The 8,926-nt window shown below is 32.7% G+C and overlaps 1 non-coding gene across 1 annotated transcript; it reads right to left on the bottom strand.

The window, feature by feature from the left end:
- Nucleotides 1–617: 617 nt before the first annotated feature.
- Nucleotides 618–689, bottom strand: Trnae-uuc. The gene has a single exon. It is a non-coding gene; the product is annotated as a tRNA-Glu (tRNA).
- Between the last annotated feature and the right edge of the window lie 8,237 nt (nucleotides 690–8,926).

The following is an 8,926-nucleotide window of genomic DNA, read 5'->3' as shown; positions in this document are numbered from 1 at the left end:
ACGAGCGATTAATACCCTGATAACCCAGTTGTGTACAAGTTTCGAGCAAATTGCCAACAAATAATGACAAAAGTTTGATAAAAAACGATAGCCAATTGGCAGCAAGACTTGCAACATAACCTGGGTCAAATTGGGGGCAAAAACGGAACAGAGTCTGCGCAAGCCAATTTGCTGCATATATTGCTGCCCACGTGCTGCCTATGTTGCTGCCAATGTGCGCGCAAGTTGTTTATAGCAAATCTTGCAGCAAACTTGTAGCTATAACTTTATAACAGGCATTGGATGAAATGTGGCTTTGCAGGTTTAGCTGATTTGGTGCTACAGGAAAAAGGAGTGTCTCATAATAAGAAGATTGCAAGTTAACAAAAACAGGATCTGAAAGGACCTTCCTTGGAAATTGATCGAGTTGCACTTGGGTCAAAGAGCTTTATTAAATTCGTTAAAATTGGTTGTAGTTGATAAGAATATAAGGACTTGGCTAGGAATTTTTGCAAAATTCTGCACGAAGTACACTTGGAATATGTTACAATAAATTCTTAATACATAAATATATTGAAATGAGTATAAATGATTTATATTTTGATGAAAGAAAACAAGGATTTTGTGGAAAAAAATATTTCCGGTACCGGGAATCGAACCCGAGCCTCCTGGGTGAAAGCCAGGTATCCTAGCCACTAGACCATACCGGATTTACATTACTTTATTTAATTTTTTGTTCATTTAAAGTTAAAGACACTTCTATGTCGAAGTATTTAAATATTTTTATTCATTACAGACTAGTACATTTTATTTAATAAATCGTTAGCTATATTTCATTTTTGTGTCCAAACATGTTACATGATATTTCTTCGCAATCGCATTGAATTATACAGGGTCATAAGAAAAAGGTCCGATACTTATAGACCTTATACATATATAGTATTCACCGAGAGGAGTAAAAAATGTCTAATCAACGTAGGTCCTAAAAGCAATCCTTTCTCTGTAAAATCATCGAAAATGCGTGGGATACAGTACGTGGTACAGAAGGAATATTTGAAAATCTACGTTGATCTAGAGATGGGCAAATTCATTATTTAGATAAAGAGTTTGGAATGACGACTAAAAGATAAGAAAGCACTTCATCATTTTCAATTGTTTAAATGTGGAAATTACAATTTTAATAATAAAATAATACTTGAATGAATCGACATTTGGGAAACAATTATTATTTAATTTCATTAACTGTTTAAAGCTCAGAATGATGCCCTTAGAGTCTGTTGCTTTACACTATGTATTACTCGAATAAAATATGAAGAATCAAATATGAATAATTATTTGTACTAACAGTAATAAATAAAAAAAGTTAGTTTTACAGGGAAAAGATTGCTTTTAGGACCAACGTCGACATTTCTTACTCCTCTCGGTGAATACTATAAGGCCTACAAGTATCGGACCTTTCTTTTTATCACCCTATATAATCTAACAATAAATGTGCATGTGAGATAAAATTATGTTACACGCTCAGAAATATGGAAACTTTTTGTGTTTAGGAATGTTATATAATAATTAAAAAATTTTTCATTGTTGTTTCAAGAAGAAGAAACAAATTGTTTGATGTGATAGCTACATTTGTTGTATTTTGATATTTTTACGAAACACAGATAAAGCAGATCGTAGGAAAAATATTGCGAGTAAGAAGTAAGTATGTAATTAAATATTATTAGAACGGTGCAATGGAAGTTTTGATAAACGTGTGTCGGCATTGAATAGTTTGGTAGATACATCATAACGTATTACTGCATTATAATTAAGATTACGATAATTCTGCGGAAGGAAAGGAGGAACAGATATAAAGGAATTAAATGATAATGGGGTGATTGATCGGCGCAAAATATCTTTTAAGTAATCTGATTTGAATAGTTGCAACATTCTTTTCTGGAATTTGTGTCTCTAAAAATGATGACATTTTATGTGCGGTATTCTAGAAATACACGCGAAGCATTTAATAAGAATTATTCATTTATTGCATAAATATCATTAATAGTAAACATACGATACATACTTATAATATAAAAATCTCATGTGAACATTTATATGACCACACACTGCATTAATAAATATCGTTTCAAATGCAGGGCACTGGTGTACAGTTGTACCACATGGTAACAGTAATCGGCTTTTAAAATTTCCATGTTTGCTCCAGAGAAACAATTTCAAAGATAAAGTTCACACTTATCATAAAATCTCAATACAGAATATCTATTGATTTCAAATATTCTTGTTCAGATAATAATATCTTGCGAATAAATTGGGTATATAAAGGCTATTTCTTCAGCTAAAGTATCATCAGAATTCGAAACGTGAATCTGAAAAATAATAACCTGCCACGATGAATTTCTACGCAATGGTCTTGTGTGCGATCCTTTGCATCGCTTCTCTCTTCTGTGGTTCTGCATTCGTAAGTGTTTTTACATTGCATACTATTTGACATTGTCCACTTTCATTTATATTGTCTTTCTGGAAAGAATGTACTGCTGCAATACTAAATTTAATTAATAGTACAGAAAATTCGTTAAACGTGTTTCACGTTGGTATTCTTTGTTTCCGTGTAACAGAGAAATTTTCAATTCCGGATGCAAAGTAAAATCTATGCGAAATCGTGTTTTTAACCGGAAATGTACTATGCAGCAGTTGTTTGAACATTTTTCCCTTGTTTCATTATGTATTACCAATTACAGGGAGATCTCCGTATTGATCCAGACGATTGCCGTAACTTCTGGAACTGTGGGGCCGGTAAATGCGTTCGTCAGCAATGTGGTCCAGGAACTGAATTTTGGCCACCTACCCAGGTTTGCGATTACCCCATGATTACCAGGAATGATTGCAAACGGCACTGATGCAATTATCATCCGACTCAAGCACGAGAAATTATCGACGAATTGGTATCCCATTTTCCGGCGAAGAGCATGACACAGCGAATTATACATTTATACGTTCTATTGTTATATTTATCATTCAATAAAATCCGTTTTATGCATTAATAAGATTCTACATTAATTCGGTAATTAACCTTTCGCATAAAATTTCGTATCCTCACTTCAATAAATTTTTGTATATTGTCGACGTGGTGATAGTTTTAATTAAAAAATAACTGTGGACTGTAGAATAAGGTGTTATGACACTTCGTTTTCGAAAGAATTGTTCTTAAACGTGTGACTGAGTGAAATTTATATCAAAATTTTATAGTGGACCAATCGAGGCCAACTAAATTGAAGAAGACTTTACGACACCGAATCAATTAGGTAAATTTGTGCTGATTATTGTTATATTATACTATTACTCCGTAGAAATCATTTTAGGTGTTAATAATATAATCGTGCACATATATAGAATATGTGTTCGACTATTCCCACTTAGGATATTTCTGAATCTACTGCTTTCCTCCATTACAAGTTCCGCGAGAACTATGCATTTGATGCAGAAATATCGCCAACACGAAATATAGAATGCATATTTACAATATGTACAAAATTCATGTAAACATCTATGCAAACTCGAAATGTATAAATAAGAATCAAAACTGATATAATTGCAGATCACTGGAATACTGTGTGTTAATATCTGCTTCCTGTATTCACAAATTTTTGCTACCAATTCGACATGTATGTCAACGATATAATTCATTCTAACGATAAGATTAAAATACATATAGAATGACATATCGTATTAAGATATTACCATTGACTTTTTGTAGATAAATCGTGTATATAAATATGAAAATCTGCTACGAATGTATCATTAGAGTTCGAAAGACAAATTTACGGAACAAACACCTGTTACATACAATGAATTTCTACGCAGTCTTCGTGTGTGCGATCCTTTGTTTCGCTTATCTTCATTTCCTCTAGATAAACCGGGTATATAAATTTGATAGCTTCGACGAAAGTATAATTAGAATTTGAACGACGAATTTACGGAACACACACCTGTTACAATGAATTTCCACGCAATCGTCATGTGTGCGATCCTTTGCATCGTTTCACTCTTCTGCGAATCTGCATACGTAAGTATTTACCATCATTGTTTACAATTACGAACATGTAGTTTATTACTACCCAAGATTGTATGTTTCATTTCGCTTATATTTTCTCGATTGAAAATATTAACCCCTGCAATACCAGATTTAATTAATAACACACAAAATTTGTTAAACGTGCCTCTCGTTGGTGTCAGTGTGAAATGTTTTTGTAATCGTGATTAACCAAGAATATACTATTCACCAGTCAATTGAAAAGTTGTACCAGTTTCGATTTTGTATTAACAACTGCAGGGAGACCGCCGCATTTACCCAGAAGATTGTGCGAAATACTGGGATTGTGATACCACGCCTTGCACCCTTCGTGAATGTCTTCCGGGACTTGAATTTTGTCCTAAGAAGGAAATTTGCGACTGGCCCTATCCAATTGTGCGTCGCGATTGCAAACGCAAGAAGCAATAATACCAGAATATACATATAATGTAAAAAAATTCGGAAATATTCAAGAAGGTCATCTCACAATCAGTGGTAAAAATGGATGCACATGGTGAACAGAAATGACAACGAAAAATTGAATTGCCTGTCAAGGTCTAAGAATTGCTAGGGATTGGACATTTGTATCTGTGATGTCTCAGTGTATAAAACTGAAGTGACAATCTCCAATCAAAATTTACAAAAAATTTATGTATTTATAGGAATCACTAATTAAATTACTGTTTGACAAACCTAGTAAATTGAGGTTAATAAATTTCTACAAATGTAATTCAATAAATTTACAATGATTAAAAATTTAATAAACAAATTATGAACACGAGATCAAGCATTACAGTAATTATCTTTAATAATTACCCAGTCCGAATTGGTAAGAGCTAGGACTAGTAAAGTTGGGGGCATAAACTGGCAGTTAAACATAATGAATAAAATTTTGTGTCATAAACGTGTATAAGTTGGCAATTAATATTTATACATCTTGTATACAATTCACTATTAAGTTTAAGTTTGTTTTAATAGTAATCATAGTCGTTCCTTATAATGAATAAAAAAATAATTTCTCGATTATTATTTGTCAAGTATTTTGTGTGAAAGAGATTGCAGAAGAGTCTTCGAAATTTAAAAAGTCGTTCGAGTCATTAACTTTCTACAGACGGTTGCTCGAGACTCTGTTAGTGTAACTGTCATAAGGATACATCAACTGAACATCAAATCATATTCTATTTTGCGAGACCTCATTAACATCAAGTTTTTCAGCGGTTTCGTAATATTAATTTGCCGTGCGGCTTGCGCTCGAATAATGATATGATACATACTAACGATAAGATTTACGTAAATATAAAACAATGTATCGGAGTAGGACATTATCTTCATTTCCTCTAGATAAACCGGGTATATAAATTTGATAGCTTCGACGAAAGTATAATTAGAATTTGAACGACGAATTTACGGAACACACACCTGTTACAATGAATTTCCACGCAATCGTCATGTGTGCGATCCTTTGCATCGTTTCACTCTTCTGCGAATCTGCATACGTAAGTATTTACCTGCATGGTTTACAATTACAAACATGTAGTTTATCACTAATACAAAAAAAGACTAAAATTCATGTGACACCAAATTTAATTAATACCATACAAAATTTGTTAAACGTTCCTAACGTTAATATTCCATGTTTTCCGTGTAATAGAGAAAATTTCGATTGCGAATACTATGTGAAATCTTTTTGAAATCATGATTAATTAACAATGTACATACTAGGGTGGATGCACCAGTAAATGAACATGTACCTGTGAATGAACGTTATGTATAAAAGCAAGCAAATTAAGTTATTAAATTAAGCAAATGATTAAATATTGATTGTTTTCAATTCCTTACTTCATATTCAAACAATTTCGCGTCATTGGTCAGAAATGTTCATTTACTTACATAGTGTTGTTCATTCACCGGTGAAATCTGAATATTTTCTTTTTAATTTAATTAATTACATTTTTCCAATCTTTCAAATTGAAATCTGTAAGTTATAAAAAGGTATAGACATTAACAAATCTAATTTTTGTGTGCCAAATATTTATTAACATTATCATCGTTTAAAATCCGATTTTAATGGTTACAAAATCTCCAAGTGTTCATTCGTTGGTGCGTTTACCCCAATCACCAGTCAATTGGAAGGTTGTACCAGTTTCTCTTTTGTATTAACAATTGCAGGGAGACCGCCGCAGTTACCCAGAAGATTGTGCGAAATACTGGGATTGTGATGCCATCGAGTGCATCCTTCATTCATGCCGCAGGGGACATGAATTTAATCCTATTATCGGAACGTGTGATATTCCCCCGAAAGTGCCAAATGCCAATTGTAAACGACACGTGAAAGAATAAAACCATGATATACATATAATGTGAAAGCATTTTTAACACATCGACTGACACAGTGATAAAGGCTGTACGTAGCCAGACACACTTTATTTTGTTTTTAAAGTCTTAAATCATCGAAAATTTGTGAGTTTTGTTAATAGAGGCTGTTGGTCGTGTTTCGGTAGGTTTAGTGTTAACTTTAAGTTTGTTTTAATAGAAATTACAATCATTTGTTGTAATGAATAAAAATAATAATTTCGAGACTGTCATTTCTTAAGTCCCATTTTGTTTGAAAGAGGTTGCAGGAGAAACGTCTTCGAAATTCAAAGAGACGTTTGAGTCATTAACTTTCAAAAGAAGTTTGCTCATGACTCTGTCAGTGTAATTGACATAAAGTAATTTAGCCACGAGTGGTCCTCCGTCCTCTTTCAACGACATTCGATGCTTGATACACGTTTACTACTGCCCGCAAGTACGGTACAACAGTGCAACAGTGCAGGGACGACCTTTGCTCGGGTGCCTGGCAGATGGTTTATGGTGGTACACTGTAAAACCTTTTGAACTGTTTCATCATTGTGGCAACGGAACGGGATAATTAGATTACAGTCTCGACGTGAGATAAAGTAAACAGTAATTGAATTAATACTTTCGTTTGCAAAACGATGAGGTCCCTGTCATTGATTTTGTTCTTTACGTTATGTTTCTGTTTGATTTTTTCCGTCGCTAAGAAGGTGAAAGTGGTGAGCATACCATTTATGTACTGTTAATTAATAATACAAAGGGTGTTTCCAAAGTTCTGGGAATTGTGATCTGGTTAAATAATGCAGGGATAATGATTAATTCTTTCAAATATAAAAAACTCTGACAGGTTTTCCCAACGATATTAGTCAACGCCGATCGGAATGATTTAGCCGCTTGGCGAATACAGATATGTTCTTTAAGTGTTAATATTGCATCTACGAAAGACGCAGTAAATTCTCAAAGAGCCATTATTTTAAAAAAAATTTGTTTTAAACGAATTGTGCTGGAAATTACTTCCACATCCACTTTATTCGCCTGATTTGACAGTTAGCGACTATCATCTGTTTTTATAATTGAAAAAACCTCTACGTGGTGTGCGATTTCAAGACTTAAATTATGTCCGTAAACCAGTGAGTAAAAGAGACTCCTCAAAAATTTTTTTAGATGGCCTAAGAAATTAGTTCCACGCTAGGACAAGTGCATATAGTTGAACGGAAATGACATTGAACAATTACAATGTAATGTAGACGAAAATTAATAAAATAAAAAATTTACAACACAATTCCTAGAACTTTGGAAATACCCCTCGTATAAGTATATATTTTCCATATTAAGATAAGAAAGTAAAAGGTGTTAAAAATATTTCTAGTCCCCGTCTGTTCTCGGATAACGTGAAAGGTATAGGGTGTATATTTGGTTAAGTGCTTGGAAAATATCCGTTAACAGATGTTTCTTATAGTGATAGTGGGAGTAAAGTGTAGAAACAGTAAAGTTAGATTTCAAGAGGAATTCCCCATTATTCGGCGTCAATATTGAATTATCGCAAAAGTTTTGATACAGACTGTGAACAAAAATAATACATTCACTCGATTATGTAATCTTCATTATTTTTATTCCTTTTGAAATTTGTATACGACAAATATATCAAGACTTATTCTGTAAAGACTTAAAATTACGGAAATCATTGAATTTGTTTTTTTCTTTACGAAGCCAAATGCAAATACAATGTTCAATACTTTTTTGTAATAATGACGCTTTGGATTCTCGATGAACATATTGTCTGAACTCATTACTCACGAATATTATTTGTTTCTCATAGCACAAAGTTTAATATCATTATATTCTTAACAAACTATCTAAACCAACCGAGTACATTATTACTCCTCGGCGTAATAATGTAACGATAAAATGTTTCGAGAGAGCACAGCTTTGAAAAAGAAAAAAAAACATTCTCAGGCAAATGATCGACCATGGGAACATACAGTGGGTGTAAAAAGTATTCGTACACCCTTTAAAACGGAACAACTCTTTTAAAATTCAATGATTTGAGTTGTTTTTTGTGAAGTTAGAGACATTAATTTATTAAATGATGTGAAAAAAAAAATTTGAAAAAGTTGCAATTGGTTCGAATCGCGAAGAAAATATTAAAGGTCGTGTTTTACAACTTTTTAATCTGAGGCTATAATGAAAATTTAATAAATACGTATCGAAGATTTATGTTAGTTATGTACATACTGAAACTTTCATTGAAATCGGTTAATACAGAACCGAGCGACAGGCATAAAAAGATGTGAGAATTGTTAAATTTACTACAGTTGTAGATCGAAAGTCTGGAAAAACTGCGATTTTCAACATTTTTAATCGTTTGTATCTCGTAGCAACGTTAATCGATTTTGCTGAAATTATCAACATGTATATAACTAACATAAATCTTCGATACGTATTTATTAAATTTTCATTATAGCCTCAGATTAAAAAGTTGTAAAACACAACCTTTAATATTTTCTTCGCGATTCGGACCAATTGCAAATTTTCAAATTC

The sequence above is a fragment of the Dufourea novaeangliae genome, unplaced genomic scaffold, assembly GCF_001272555.1.
Source record: "Dufourea novaeangliae isolate 0120121106 unplaced genomic scaffold, ASM127255v1 scaffold12, whole genome shotgun sequence".
NCBI classification, from domain to species: Eukaryota; Metazoa; Arthropoda; class Insecta; order Hymenoptera; family Halictidae; genus Dufourea; species Dufourea novaeangliae.
This window is presented reverse-complemented; position numbering and strand designations above follow the sequence as displayed.